The sequence below is a fragment of the Peromyscus maniculatus genome, chromosome 4 (genome assembly GCF_049852395.1).
Source record: "Peromyscus maniculatus bairdii isolate BWxNUB_F1_BW_parent chromosome 4, HU_Pman_BW_mat_3.1, whole genome shotgun sequence".
NCBI classification, from domain to species: domain Eukaryota; kingdom Metazoa; phylum Chordata; class Mammalia; order Rodentia; family Cricetidae; genus Peromyscus; species Peromyscus maniculatus.
Window position 1 is genome coordinate 126,059,235 of NC_134855.1, and position 16,127 is coordinate 126,075,361.

At 44.5% G+C, this 16,127-nt stretch overlaps 1 long non-coding RNA gene and 1 pseudogene across 1 annotated transcript in view; both read left to right on the top strand.

Moving 5' to 3' along the window:
- The window catches only part of LOC143272771 (uncharacterized), a 64,395-nt gene that overhangs the window by 5,665 nt on the left and 42,603 nt on the right, over positions 1–16,127 (top strand). The gene's annotated exons all lie outside the window — the stretch shown is intronic.
- LOC102913624 (large ribosomal subunit protein eL28 pseudogene) lies at positions 4,400–4,920 on the top strand (annotated as a pseudogene).

Below are 16,127 nucleotides of genomic sequence, written 5' to 3' on the forward strand. Positions count from 1 at the left end.
TTTATACTATGCAACATACCCATGTTTCCTTTCAGTCACCTTCCTGTTCCTCTGATACACGCATCCTACATGTGACCTAAAACATGCAATATTTTCCTCAGGCAGAGCTAAGGAACAACCACGGCCTTGGAGACAACTGTGTCAAACATCCTACTGCATATTTTTATGAGCCGTCTTGCCAAATCCTCCCAATAGTCCAATGGAGTCTTGATTGCCATCCTCATTTAGCTGGTGACAAGCTCTGCTGAGATGCTGGCACAGCTCCATCTCCCCTGCAGTGGTTTTCAGACCCTTAGTGCCAAGACTAGGATGTGGCCCAGAGACACAGAGGGTGAAATCCTCAGTTGAGGCAAGGGGCTTCTGTGCTGGTCTTAGTTCTTCAGTTCTTTAGTTCTGCTGATAAAAATCACTCAAATTTTCTGCAGAGAGAAATGCAATCTGGACCACTGATTCCACCCAAAGTGTCACTACAAATAATTTGGGTGTCTTGTACACAAGTTTCCTAAAAATTAAACTTCTGGGGAATTCTGGAGGGAAGAAAAAAAGTGGTTATGTTTTCGAACCAGATTTATAAATTCAGTATGAATTTAACAAAACCTCGGCCTGGGCTTCATTTTACTGCAGGAAATGGCCTGTTTAGTATTAGTTTTTTCAAAGGCCTCTTGCCCCATTCTTTGTACACAGAGGGTCATAAAGGCAGGTGCAAGCTGGGAGCCAGAAGAGCAGACAAAACTGACCTTTAGAGTTTTGTTTCAGGCCAGTGTGCACAGCCTCCCGAAGCACACTGACAAACACAAATAACTTTTGACCTCTGCCCTTGTCGCTTGTGTTGCCCACTGTGGGTGAGGCATCTGTCTTCTCCCCGGCACATCTTTTGAACACAGAGAGACTGTGTATTGAGTGATGATGATTTTTGTGACCTTCTTCTGTGACCTGTTGGGGTATTTTGCATACAGTGAACAGGCTGGGTCGAGGCCGATTTTAAGTAACATGTATTATCATTTACTTCTGCGGAGTCTCTAACTCTGATTTCCCATCTCAGCTCTCACGTCTTTAATAAGTTACTTTTCATCTTTTCTTCTTGTGCCGTTAGTTGGAATTTAGATATAGAGGTGGAGTTAAGGTAGGGAAACAGATATTTAATTCCTAGAAGAGCCACTGCTTCTTAGATAGTAACGGTTCCCTCACTGCTGCCTAGCTATTCACAAAAGTCAGTAAGAGCTGTGACTACAGCCAGTCTCTGCAGACTTTGCTTCTAAGGGAGAAAAGCCTTGTTCACCTACAGGGTCTTCACCATCCACTATATTAGTCAGATTTTCTTCAGTAACAAAAAGAATTGCAAAACTCAGTAGCCTTATAGCAGCAAACTCGCATTTCTTGTGTGGGGCTGCAGCTGTACTCTCTGTAACATTTGTTCCTGGATTCGAGGAAGAATATGTTCCCAGGATTCTCCTTAAACCATCAGTTTAAACACAGCAGGTATCATATGTGTTCTTTGCATCGCACTAGTCCAGCATGGCACAGGGCCAGGGCCAGAGACTAGAGGGCAGGGAGGCAGACAGCACATGTAGAGAATCCTGCTCACCTCATAGGAGGAGACTTAAGAAATGGTAAATCTGTGTAAGTCATGCATCCATCCGGTCCACTAAACTCTCTGAATATGTGTGGCTTGCCTTCTCCAGGTAGAGACAAATAAGAGTGTGTGCCAGGCTGCATAACTGCAAGAAAACAGAGGAAGGCGAAAGAGCAGATTGGGATTTTCTTTAGCCAACACAGAATCATGGTAGCTTCTGTGTGTGTCTGTCACTTTCTGGCCACCCAGCACCTGTCCCTCCTTCCTAATGGCACTTCTTAATAGTTAGAGAAGCACACAGCATAGACCTTTGGAGTCTTCTCAGTCATCCTGTCACCTCCACAGGAACTAGATGCTTTTTTCTCTCCAGTGCTCTTTCTCGGGACTTTACTTCCAGGTATGTGCTTCTGGGATGCAGGAAGAGAATGGCTGTGGGTCACACCTTCTACAGCTGATAATGCAAGGGGCTTACTTCGCCCAGGTCCTATCTGTTTCCTGCCCAGGCCCCTTACCATTCCCACAGAGTTGGGGGTGGGTTTCCCCTTTCCACTGAAATTCACCAGTGAGAACTTCTCAACTTGTGTCCAAAGAGAATGGTCTGACCTAGGGCAGCAAATAGAAGGATTAATCCTTTGGTATTTATTTCCATGGAAGTCACACTTGACACTGAGAATTAGAAAATATGTGTGGCTATAGCCAGATAATAAGTGAATAAAAAGGCAGAGTGGCTTGTTATAGTGAATTGGTGGCCACATGCATCTGGAATGTGAGTTTCTTCATGGTGTATGGTTCATGACTGTGGTCAAGAGTAAAAGAGTCAGTGTGGAAAGTAAGAGCATCCTAAAACACTGCAAATGTTTCTGTGTAGAAGAATGGGAAAAACTGACATCAGTCAGAAAAACACAGGTAAAATTGTGAGTGATGCTTACAAAAGAATTGCAACAGCATGTGATGATTATATTAAACTATTAAGTGAAAAGAAACAAAGGCATTTGCAACGACACATTTTGTTCTAGTAGAATGGGAGCATTATGTACACAGGACTCTGGAGTGACTTCAGATAAAACATGAGTTCCGATTTTCTCCTTTGTTCTACTTTCATGTGGCATCCCATTCTCAAACAAAGGGGCATGAATCACCCTTACAAAGAAGGATAACATCTTTGAAAATTAACGTCATCTGCAAGTAAACAATGGAAAGCCAGGGAAGGATGATTTTATAAACAAAACACTTGACTCAGTCAACCTTTAGATGACTGCAGGTCCTCCCTCTCTCTCCCTCCCTCTCTCTCCCTGCCTCCCTCCTTCTCTCTTGCTCCTTCCCTCTCTTCTTCCCTCCAACCCTCCCTCTCTCCCCCGGGCCGTTTTTGCCTGTGCACCTCTCCTCCCCTTGGTCAGAGTCTCTGCCAATCTGCACTGAGTTGGAATGAGTTAAGAAATTCACCGGCTGTACATACGCCACCTGGATTTCTTCAGGTCTTTCTATACAATGCTTCTCTCCCTTCTTTTTGATGTTGTTGCTGCACCTCAGCATTAGCTTGTAACATCTTTATAATAGCCAGCCAGGGATCCAACGCTTTCTAAATTTAAAAACAAAAAAGCACAAAGGCTTTTGATCAGAAAGAAACCCTGAGAACAATGTGTATGCTGGCAGAGAGAGAAACTATGCAACAGCTGCTTGGAGGCTGTGCTGCAGTGGCCTGCCCCTACCCCTTGTCACTTGCAGGAAGATCTCCAGGAATTGCCATAGAAAAGGAGACATTCAGGACCTTAGCCAGACACCTGCAGATCTGTGGATTATCCCATATTCCGTAGCTGTGGGTAAACGTTTTCACGTTAATGTAGCCAACCAATTAGATTTTCAGAGCTTGCTTTGGATGTCTACTGACTAAAAAGAGATTGTCTTATTAGAGAGCAACACTGTCCTGAGTGCTCCAAGCCTAATGCTTCAAGGCCATTTGTCTTCTTTGGAAGCTGGTGGAGTATGTGAAAGGATGAAAGCTGGGATCCAAAACTAAAGCAGCATCAACATACAGAAAGTAACCACAGTGATCATATATACTGTGAAAGCAAGATACTGGGATGTGCCAGCCTCTGGATGTATAATATATACCAAGTTCCACTCCATTCCAGTCCCATACTCATGGTGGAGACTGTTATCCATGACAACTCTCTTTGTCACAAAGACAGATGTGGGCCATATCGAAATGACCCCAGATGCTGAGACTTCAGTAACCTTAGAGGCTCACAGAACCCCTTCAATATGCCTTCCCACCTGGAGTTCACTGCCAGCCAGGCCGGAGATTGTGCATACAGATGATGTTATTTTTCAGCACATGTAGGTACCAGGTTCTTATGGCCGTGTGGTCACATTCTCTCCCATGAGTTGTGAGCACCAACCCTCTTAACATCCCTCTACTGGAAACAAGTACTGCCGCTTTAAAAACCTTAAAAGAAATGGGCATAAGCAAGCAATAAATCGTGATAAGAAGAAAGTGCTGGCTCTACTGCCTCTGATCCTGTGTGTGGTCCAGGAGGTTTGAGAAAGGTACAGCCATCAACAACCAATGAGTTTGAACACTATAGTCCTGAGATTTTACACTTTGTATGAGTTTTCCAGTTGCTTTATTTTTCTGACTGAATGAGATTTTACCAGAAGCTATGGATGTAGCTCACTGGTAGAGTACTTGGCTAACATCGACGAACTCCTTGGTTTGGTCTCCAGCACTACAAAAATAATAATGATAACTGTTTTTAAGATAGAGGATAGGTAGATAGATAGATAAATGGATAGATCATAGAAAGATGGAGTCTGACAAGAAGTCCCTGTTTCCTCTTTCTGTCTCCGGCCGCCATGTCTGCGCATCTGCAATGGATGGTCGTTCGGAACTGTTCCAGTTTCCTCATCAAGAGGAATAAGCAGACGTACAGCGCTGAACCCGATAATCTGAAGGCCTGCAACTCCTTCCGCTACAACGGGCTGATTCACCGCAAGACTGTGGGAGTGGAGCCCACGGCCGACAGCAAAGGGGTCGTGGAGGTCATGAAACACAGATCGGGTCAGCGAAAACCAGCCACTTCTTATGTGAGGACCACCATCAACAAAAATGCACAGGCCACCCTGAGCAGCATCAGGTACATGATCCGAAAGAACAAGTACCGCCCCGATCTGCACATGGCTGCCATCCGCAGGGCCAGTGCCATCCTGCGAAGCCAGAAGCCCGTGGTGGTAAAGAGGAAATGGACCCATCCCACCAAGAGCTCCTAAGCCCTACACCCCAGTAACAATAAAGAGTCCGCTGACTTTTTCAACCATAAAAAAAAAAAAAAAAGTCCCTGTTTAACTCAAACCTTTTTCCTATACTGTGTTATAATCCATTGGCTTTACTCCTGACTTGGTAATTTTGTTTACTGACATCCACAGTAATTTTCTTTGGTACCCGTGAATGCCAGTGTCTCGAACTTCTCATTCTAACAATAAAAGATGGTAACCAAGCTGAATTCTGTCCACTAAAACAAAAGACTATTTTTAAACAAATCTGCACGTCTTTCCCACAGGGGTTGCCTAATACTCTTTTTTTTTTTTTTTTTAAAGAAGGAGCGTAGTCTTCAGAGCCCAGGTGAAGTCAGGCTGATCCAAAAGCAGGTATCTTGCCCATTTTCCAAATGTGAAAAGCCTTCCTTTGTTGCTAGCAATTTCTTAGTAACAGTGGTAACTATCATTATGGCTTGTCATAGTTATAGAACCTACTTTCGGGACAGCAGAGAATTACTAATACTTTTGAAAAGCCCAGTTGGGAGAGGAAAAAAAAAGAGAGAGTAAACCACAGACTATCACACATCCCAGATTGGGTGTGCCTCACCCCAGCTGTAGTGAGTCCACACAGCCAGGGGCTTGTACCCTTTATACCTTCCGAGGACCTTTAGTAGAGAGAAGCCAGTGCTGCCCATAGCCCATCCCACTCCTGCTGATGAGGAATAGAGGACTGGTTGCTGTGGGTGTTCCCCTTCTATCACTTTTGACTCTATGTGTAAGAACTTGAAAGCTTAACCTAAGGTCTGACATCTGAGTAAAGAGCATAGAGACTGGCAATGGGATCTAGGGCTCAGCCTTCCAGAACAGCTTCCAAAGCTTGGCTGGGAAGAGAGGAGGGCATGGTATCTAACTGTATTCCTTTGTCAGGAAAGATCTTTCTTCAAGTTACTCTGTTTGAAGGGCACTCATCCTGTTGCTTTCATTTGCTTGCAAGTGGAAATGCTCTGAGAACAGGACTCTGCTGGCTTCCTCTCCTCATGAAGGCTTCTGTAGCCTATACTGCATGGCTTCCTGCCTCCTCTCCTCCAACTCCTGCATCATGGGACTGCCTCCTAGATCAACCACCTGCACTCAGCTCCCGCATGCAGGTTTGCTCCTAGGATCTATCTCTCTCTCTCTCTCTCTCTCTCTCTCTCTCTCTCTCTCTCTCTCTCTCTCTCTCTCTCTCTCTCTCCCTCTCCCTCTCTCTCCCTCTCTCTCGCTCTCTCTTCTTCTTTCTCCCCTCTCTCCCCTTCTCTCATACATGCATGTATGCATGCATGCACACACACACACACACACACACACACACACACACACACGAACATGAACACACCAACACACCAACAAGTGCTGGTTAGTTTTTAGCCCCTATTCACTATACAGTATATAGAGAGAACAGGAGTTAATGAAGCACCTACATTTTTCCTCCAGGGCTTCATATGCTTCAAGAAGCAAGGGATCTATGTCAGCAGCACTGGGTAAGGATGTGGGTCAGTGCCATGATTTGTACACATTGTGGAGGCATCTTTCTTCCTCTGGGTCTCCGTGACTTAGCACACATGCCTGGGAGTCATTGTTCTGTCCTTATACCATGATAGGGGAAATTCACAGAAATAAGGCATTCTGGGCTCTGTCAAGATGAGACTAATGAAGTTTAAAGTTGCTGAGTGTTTACATGGGTTTGGTCCCAGACCGTGCATTCTATAGTGCTGCATAATCCAGGCCACAGACAAACGTGGCTGCACACTCAGAATTGATAGTAAGCTAGCAATAGTGGAGAAGGTGCTGAACTGGCCTACCCCAGTAATCAGATTGGTGAATACCCTAACTGTCATCATAGAGCCTTCAGCCAGTAACTGATGGAAGCAGATGCAGAGATCCACAGCCAAGCACCAGGCCGAGCTCCAAGAGTCCAGATGAAGAGAGGGAAGAGGGATTATATGAGCAAGGAGGGGTTAAGATCATGATGGGGAAATCTACAGAGACAACTGAACCAAGCATGGGACCAGACTAGGCCCTTTGCATATGGGAGACAATTGTGTAGCTTAATCTGTCTGAGGGGCAGTGGGATCAGGATCTATCCCTGGTGTATGAGCTGGCTTTTTGAAGCCCAACTATTACCTATGGTGGGACATCTTGCTCAGCCTTGACACAGCAGAGAGAGGCTTGGTCCTTTCTTAACTGAATGTACCAGGCTTTGCTGACTCCCTATGGGAGCTCCTACCATTTTGGAGGAGGGGATGGGGGTGAGGGATAGGCTGAGGGGGAGCAAGAGAAGGGATGACAGGGGGGTCTGTGGTTGGTATGTAAAATGAGTAACATTTTTTAAATAATAATAATAAAGAATTGCTAGTAAGCAGTTAAGTAAGTAAGCATCTACTCTTGTAAGATAAAACTCTGGACCAGGCAAGAGCTAATCAGACAGGAATGGTGCTTCCTCCTCAAGCCCATTGCTGCGCCCACTAACCCAAAGCCCTTATGGCATAAGCTTCCTAGGTCCTCGTTCTAAGACATCACTAAGCCTCTTAAGGTCACGTTCTCCCTGGCTTCAGCAAACCTAAGAGACTTGACTTTATTGGACCCACAGGTTTCTCCCAAGGCCTTCCGGGGACCTGAGCATAGTCTATGCTCTCCCAACCAGTGGTAGTTGGTAGGTAGCTGTGTCCAGTTTGAGCACTTGTCCTGTTACAGAAGACAGAAGTTCATAACAGAGCAGGAAAGAGGATTGAGAAGGGAGCAGTCCGAGATTGCACCAGAATCATAGGAAACAGTAAAAGTAACCCATAGCAAGAGCGCTAATAGCAACTTGAATTTGGATTCCGAGTCCATTGCTCATGTTTCTCCACCAGGACACACTCTAGGAGGGTGGTAGGAGATGACACATTATCTGTACCTGGGACTGGAGTGTGTTCATCAAAATGCAGCTGTTCTGTGGCCAGCAAGGGTTGATGGCCTGAATGCAGTTTACACAAAAGTTGCTTTGGCACTTGGTGACAGGCCCCTTGCAAAAGTCACTAAGGGAAACACTGGATGGCTTCCTTTGGAAGTAAATTTTGTTCCCAAATTCTACCCCTGTGCACACATTCCATGAGATACTTTGGTCAATTAACAATGACACCAAGCATCAGCCACACACATATTTATACTTCACATAGTTTCATCCTGTTCAAAACATCAGCTAGAGCATCACTTGAGAGAGAGCCCATAATGTCTTATCCTAATTCTCAAATGTTGATGAGTAGAAAAACCACAGGGTTTTCAAAACTCTGTTGTTGGGAATCTGACTGGTACATCTGGGATGGGTGCCAGGACTGTGTATTCAGAAGTTTATAGACCCAGAAGGTCATAGGCACACAGCTGAGACTAAGATGAGGAATTGTTGCTTGGATCTGCCTCCTAGTTCAGCAACGACCACTTCTCAGGCTTATCTGAGGACACCATAAGTAGTGATGGTAGTTGTCAGAGTTATGGCAGGAAGTGGATGAGTTGGTGTTCAGTACATAGCCGTCCTCTAGGAGCTCTGCAACAGAGCAAGTTGTGCAAACCCTAGCAAGCATATGGCTCAGTGTATGACAAATACTTATGACTTGGGAAGGAAGAACTGAAACCAAGCTAGCCTTGAAGATCCCCAGCCTTTTAGGTGAGCCCTCTGTCCCAGGGACAGCACCTTATATTTGATTTTGATGAACAAAGCAAGGACTGTATACTCATCTGAGATCTTCGATGGAGGTATCCCCAGGTAGTCTCACTTCAGGCTCTCTGAGTATCAGACCCTACACTTAGAGTTTGGGTGTAGTAGTGTATCAAGGACTTGTTACTAGTTAGAGTGGCAATGGATAGGACAGGCGTGGGCTGTGGTGTGGGGAGCATGAGAAGAAGCAGAGTGAGGCTAGGGGGCGCTTTCATGTGAAACTCTTGCCTACTTGATTTCATGGAGAGCTTTCAGCCATGAAGGCAGAGTGATGTCCCTCTCCATATTTTCAAGGGTTTTCCAGTGATGATGGCATGGAACTCTAATCAACTGAGCAGATAGCAGTGGGGGAATGGAAGCACAGATTGGCTCAAGAGGACCCTGGAGACACCTGCTGAGCCCCACTCATGGCAGATGTTGGCCCAGGTGCTCTGTCTTGGGCTTCTGGCACAACACAAGGCTTTGGTTCTGAGTAGCTGAGTGATAACCCAGCTTAAGGCTTTTAATTTTAGTGTCCTCGTAATTGAAAAGGGAACTGTAATGGGGACCCGGCCCTTGTGGTGCAGGAAAACAATAAAACAAGAGCTGCTGGCACAGCGGTCACTGAATCATTCTATGACTGTACTCATCCTTCACCTCTGTAAACACACTTGGCAGGTTTCACCTGCTCCAGGTTGCACAGCTGTTAAACAGCAATGACAGCCATCATTCACTGAAGGGGTACCGTGTGCTGGGCAGCCTTCCAAGTGCTTTTAACACTTAACATATTTAATCCTCAAATAACCTGGAAGTTCACATTGTTGTTAGCCCTGGGCATGAGACATTATTAATAATTTTCCTGAAGTCACAAAACCCTTATGCATGGCGCTGGGACTTAGATTCAAGTCTGTCTCACTAATATGGTAGCTACACCACACTGCCTGCAGTACTTGTGTGTGTGTGTGTGTGTACGTGTGTGTGTGTGTGTGTGTGTGTGTGTGTGTGTGTGTATATACATGTGCATTTGGGCACATGTATGGTGGTCAGAGGACAACTTCTAGGAACTATCTACTTTGCTTTTAAAAACAGGATCTTGCAATGAATTGGCCCTTGCCACATAGGCCATATTGCCTGCCCAGCGAGCTGTCTTTCTCTGTCTCTCCAGAGATGGAATTACAAATGATCCCCACTGCGTCTGTCTTTCTGTGTGAGTTCTGGGCATTGTGCTCATGACCTCATGTTTTGTGGCAAGCACTTTACTGACTAAGCCCATTCCCTCAGCCACAGTAGTTGGTTCTTTATGTCTCTCTACGGTCCTCAAAAGTAGGGGCCCCTTCCTGTTTGTATCTGCATGTTTAATTCTGGGCATAGAAATTAGATATTTGTGACACATTTGGATTATTTTGAAGCCACCTGGAAATGCTTTGCTCTATTGTTTAACTTGCCTAGAATGATCCCAACAACAACAAAACTGTTTAAGCCGGTTTTATTATCTCATTCAATAGAAACTTCCACAATGCTTGGCTTCATGACAGGCCCAGGAGGAACAATGGTGAAATCAGATACTTTTCCGGGTCATCCCAGCAGGGCTGTCCCCTCAGTAGGCAGCTGCCGTCCCCACCTCTAAGGTATCCAATAACAGGGCCCAGGTGGCCTCACCATGGTATGTCAAGAGGTCTTGATGCTGTGTGAGAGGAACTCTTCTCCAGTCTTCATCCTCAGGTTCTCAGCACCTTAACAATCAACCTTATTCTCCCCTGACCCTGAAATCACACAAGTAATAATCAGCATCATAATTAGCAAACCCGGAACTACAGACGGGGCAAGAGGGATAATGTTTCAGAAGGCATTCTGAGAACCCAGACGGACTTTCCCAAAGTTGAACACACTGTGAAAACACTCTCTGGCCACTAAGCATTACAGTCACTTCTGATTGTTCCAATGTGTCTTAATAATGACTAACTGTTAACTCTTCAGTGGAGGGCATTTCATCTGAGCTGGTTTCTTTTCCTACACCCATGCCATGTGATTTATTAGCAAAAATGAGTGGCTTTTTAATGAAAGAAAAACTCCAAGCCAGTGTCCCCTGGGCAGTGATCAGTAATTTCTTGCTCTAAGATGAGGAAGGAAAAGACTCGTTTTACTTCTTCAGCCTCACTCCCATGATGCAGAGCTGGCACTGATGAAGGCAATGGGGTTCCTGCCTTCCCCCAGAGTGACAGCAGATCAGAGTGATGCAGCACCCAGAGTTTCACCAACTATCATCCCACCCTCTTTCATTCCTGAGGATGAAAAGGAGATGTTACTATAGTCAACCAGGTGGAGTTAGAATGGGCATTTTCTCACACAAATTGGGATTGGAATATTACCCCAGTCCCAGAGGACTTGAAGGACCCTTCGAACTGAAACACCTGAAATCCTTGAAGCTTATCACCCCCATCTTGTGTCCCCTGGGGACCCACGGGAGCTCTACTAGCTGTCATTAGCTGCCAACTTTCAGGTACAAGAATCAAGGAGCTCTACAGAGGATGTACCCAGTTCTGATTTAAATTTAATCTGTGTGGTCAATTATTTGTATAAGAATGGAGGAAAATAAAGACTATTTCACAAAAGTCAACTCTGTAATTTTAGAGCCTTTAAGACATTTGAAAACGCCTTGTGCAATTATGTGGCGCTTAATACTCAGATAATGGAACAATGAAAGATGTATGTTTGCATTTTGTAAAATTAAACTGTATGCAGTTATTTATCTTTTACCTTAATTGTTTGAGCTTGTTTCTAATGTAAACTGTTGTAATTTTAAATAAATATCATAGAAAAAACTTTCATAGGTATCAAGAATCCAGAGTAAATTTACTTTGCAAATAGGCTTTGTAGGTATGTTTTACACTGAGGATCTTAAACTGACACTTTCATTCAAAAATACTTTGAATTACTCACCATTTGCCTAACTGAGGTCAGACAGATCTCAAGGAGGCAAGGCTTTACAACAGAGTTCAGTTGACTTCTTCCAGATCCCAAGGTATGACAAATGTACAGAATCAGCATAGTAAAAGATAGGGACTATATTTTTGACTGATTCTGGTTCAGCATACAAAAGCTCATGCTTTAATCTCTTCTGTTCTTCAGACTCTGTTCCATATTAAGTGCCCAATTTTTTATGCCTTCTGAGAAAATTTTTGGACAACTTGAAATTTGGTAGCTTGCTAGAGCATGGAGGCATAAGAATTTGAAGTAGATAGGATCAGTTACATAATATGAGTTTATGTGTTAATATATAAAATCACCAATAGGGAGCCAGTTAAACTACTGTTTTGGAGTCCAGTGTTCTAAGTGTTTTCTGTTGTGATAGTCACACTGTGACTACAGATACTTGACAAATAATAGTAGAATAAAGCAAACCTGATTTCCTATGGGTTCTAGCCTCTGAGGAGTCCTACCCAATCACATACACTGCGTCTTCCAACTAGGATTGCAGCCCTTTAGTACTGAGTCACCCCGGGTCAGTGTCAAATAGGATCAAGTCTGAACCCAAGCTCAGATCTGTGGTTGGCTAGGTTAGTAATCTCACACATATAACATGAAATTGCTGTGCCTCAGTTTCCTTATCTGCAAAATAAGTCATGGGGAAAAGGGGTTGTTTATTTTTCAGGACTTGGATACATTAATATGTTTTAAATACTGTTGTGTCTAGTGAGACGGGCAAAGAGTTAAGAGTGTATACTGTTCTTGCAGAGAACCCAGGTTCAGTTCCCAGCACCCATGTTGGCCAGTTCACAACCATCTGTTACTCCAGCTCCAGGTATCTGATACCTTCTTCTGAACTGCAAGGGCATCTGTATTCATGGTCACATACCCACACACATCTACATGTATACACATAATTAAAGGTAACAAAAATAAATTCTTTAAAAATACTACTAACAACATATGGCACATTGTGAGTCCTATATGTGCTTTATTTTTGTGATATCTTATTTTAAGCGAATTTCAGATTTACTGAAAAGTTTCAGAATATTCAGAGATTCTCTCAGGGTCTTATATTTTGACAATTTGCTTTAGATAATATATTTATTTTATTGTGCTGTGTAAGAAACAATCACAAACATAGAAGGCCAAGGGTTACACAATTACTGTCTCACAGTTTCCATGTACCAAGTGCCCAGGTACCACTTGTCAGAGTAATTTACTCAAGATGTCCTCAGACTAAAGCAAATGGGTCAATAGGGACAGTTACCTACATTGAGGCTCAGGGTCCTCTGCTAAGCTCCTCCCTCTGACTGTGGGTGGAACTTGGTTCCTGTGGTTGCAGGACTGTGGCCAATCTTTTTACTCAGCATCAGTCAGAATCACACTGAGCACCTAGAGGCCAATTGTCATTTCCCAATATGCGGCCTTCCTATCACATGCCAGTTTTATTCCAGCAAGAAACATCTTCCTATTGTAGCTGACCCAGTTAGTCTTTCTGCAGTTTCAGGTACCCATGATCAACAGTAAACCAACACAATTAGATTGAAAGTTCCAGAAGTAGTTCATACCTTTCAAACTGAACACCATATAAAATTGAAAAACATAAAATTCTCAGTAGAGCCTTCCCATTCTATCTCCTCTAGGGCATAGTCCTTGCCTTGGAACAGAGTACCTATGCCTTAGAAGTAGATTCTCCCCATCTTCTAGTGCATCTCAGTTATCAGATGGACCATTGGGAAATCACAGTAAACTTCATCTTCATTACTAATAGCCCCGCAGCTCAAATGAAGAGCACCTGCAGTTCAGATGCTCCAAAGGGAAGCCAGGATGTGTCCTGTGAGTGAGACCAGTGTTCTCTACTTAAAAAGGAAATGGAAGACTCATGTGTGGCTACTAAGAACTTTGGTGTGCAGACTGTTATATGTCATCATGACACAAAATAAAGTCATCTGAGAGGAGGGAACCTCAATTAAGAAAATGCCTCCATAAGATCAAGCTATAGGCAAGCCTGTAGGTCATTTTCTTAATTAGTTTTTGATTGGGGAAAGGCCCAGTCCATTGTGGGTAGGGCCATCTGTAGCTTGAGTTTTCCTGCCTTGCCCACAGTCAGGACAAATCTTTGTCACCCGCCAGTCCCACAGCCGCTCAGACCCAACCAAGTAAACACAGAGACTTATATTGCTTACAAACTGTATGGCCATGGCAGGCTTCTTGCAAACTGTTCTTATAGCTTAAATTAATCCATTTCCATAAATCTATGCCTTGCCACGTGGCTTGTGGCTTACCGGCATCTTCACATGCTGCTGGTCATGGTGGTGGCTGGCAGTGTCTCTCTGCCTCTGCCTTCTGCTTCCCAGCATTCTCCTCTCTCCCTGTCCCACCTACTTCCTGCCTGGCCACTGGCCAATCAGTGTTTTATTTATTGACCCATCAGAGCAATTGAACATACAGACCGTCCCACAGCAGCCATCCATGGGATGGTGGTCCTGGATTTTGTAAGAAAAGCAGGCTGAGAAAGCCATAATGAACATGCCAGTAAGCAGCACCCTTCCATGGCCTCTGTATCAGCTCCTGCTTCCATGTTCCTGACCTACTTGAGTTCCTGCCCTCACTGCTTTTGATGATGAAATGTTATATGGAACTGTGAGTGAAATAAACCCTTGCCTCCCAAGTTGCCTTTGGTCCTGGTGCTTCATCGTAGCAATATGGTACATAGCATAGCTAGGACATATGGTAAGACCATTCTGCCACCAGTGAAAGCAGAAAAGGGGGAAACAACTTTGCTGTCACATCTTGAACTGCAAAGGTTAATGCTACAGTATGTGATACGACCGACAGGTATAGGAAAAGCATACCATGAAGGAAGCTCGTTCTGTGGGGTTTCTTCTTACCCAGTGACTTCTCTGTCTGTTGTTGTCAGTCAGTAGTCCCTATTGAAGAGAATGGCTCTGCTAGCCGAGGTCTCTAATCCTCTTCAAGCTTACTCAGACACCTGTCACTGTCGGAAGCTGGATTCTGGGAGAGCGAATGACATGCAAGGACTTTGGAGGCCTAGGCTTGCTCTGGCCTTCAGCATCTCAGCCACAATCTGTTGGCCAGAGTGAAGCACAAGATCAACCCTAATTCAAGAGGGAAAGACATAGATTCTATCTCTGTATAGGGCGAGTTGCAAAGTCAAATTGCATGAGATGTGAATAAAAGGCGGTCCAACTATGGCCATTTTTATCAATTAATCTGTATACTCTTTTAAAAAAAATTATTTGTACTTGTGTGGGGAGGGGGTGAATACATACATGTGCTCTCATAGGCCAGAAGAAAATATCAGATCTCCCAGGAGCTAGAGTTGCTTGCAGTTGTGAGCTGCCACACTCAGGTCCTCTGCAAGAATGGTGTGCACTCTTAGCCACTGAGTCATCTCTTCTTCCCCATAACCTGCAAACTTGTAACTCACCAAAAATTGCCCCATAGCAGAGATATATCAGCTGCCTATCATCTCCTTTGTTTTTACATCTCTAGTGAGGCATTGTCCCATGGTCCCTGCAGCTTTTATCACACACTCAGCCTTCCCCAAAATGTTGCCTTCAACAAAAACGGTTGGTTCTCCAGCAGCCCTGTATAGCCATGAAAGCCTTGGTGTTACCAGTCCTGTACCAATCACAACAAGTCCTAAAATCACCCAATGTGGTGAGGAACTGCCAGAGATGGAGAGGCACTTCCAGGACTCAGCAGAGTGTGTGATCAGAGAGTCAGCTGCACTTGAACTTAAATTTCTAACAAGACACCCAACTCTGTCACATCCCATGATTCTCAGAGGAAAGCTGGGGTGCTTTTCCTTTGGTAATTCAGTCCTCTGCTTGTTTTATTTTTCATTTCGAAGTGCCATGCTGCTTAGGATAGATCACTATTTGTAGGCCAGGAAGCATGAGAAATGATTATTCCCTTCACACTTATTCTAAAGTGAGACACTACCAGAATATACATATTTCCAAAAACGCTACTCATTTTCTCAGTCATAACAGGCTGGGAGGCTGGGAAATACAGCAGGTATTTTCCTTCTTAGGAGCCATTAGGACCAACTGGATAAATTAGAAACCTATGTGCTCAATGACCCTCCAGGATCCTGGGGAACAGACTGGTGTGTCCAGGTACAGCCCAGGAATCTGTATTTCTTCAAAAGCTTTGCAGCCTCCTCTTACCCCCTGAGACTCTGAAGAATAACAGAGCCAGGTACCAGGATCACTTGATTTCTCCATCCAGCAGAGGCACAGTGATAATTGGAAAGGCAACTCACTCTCTGTTCTTGTGAATTGTGTCCAGGTTGACTGTGACAGGCCCAGAGCATCAGGCAAATAGAACAGAGATGGTGAAACCTGGAATCCAGATCAGCACCTGGAGTTGTGAGTGCTGCCCTTCCTCTAACTCATCTGGACCAAAGCAGAAGATGAGTTCTGAAGCACCTGGTGCCCCTCTGGGAAGGCAGAGCTGAACACTTCTGTAGGTTCTGAGCTAGTGGACAGTATTCCTCAAGAGGCAGGAAGAGGTAGCCTGTTCTTGGAGCCCAAGAGAGTGACAAGGGATGTTGAGACTTCAGTCTCCTGCATCACCAAGGTGCAGCGA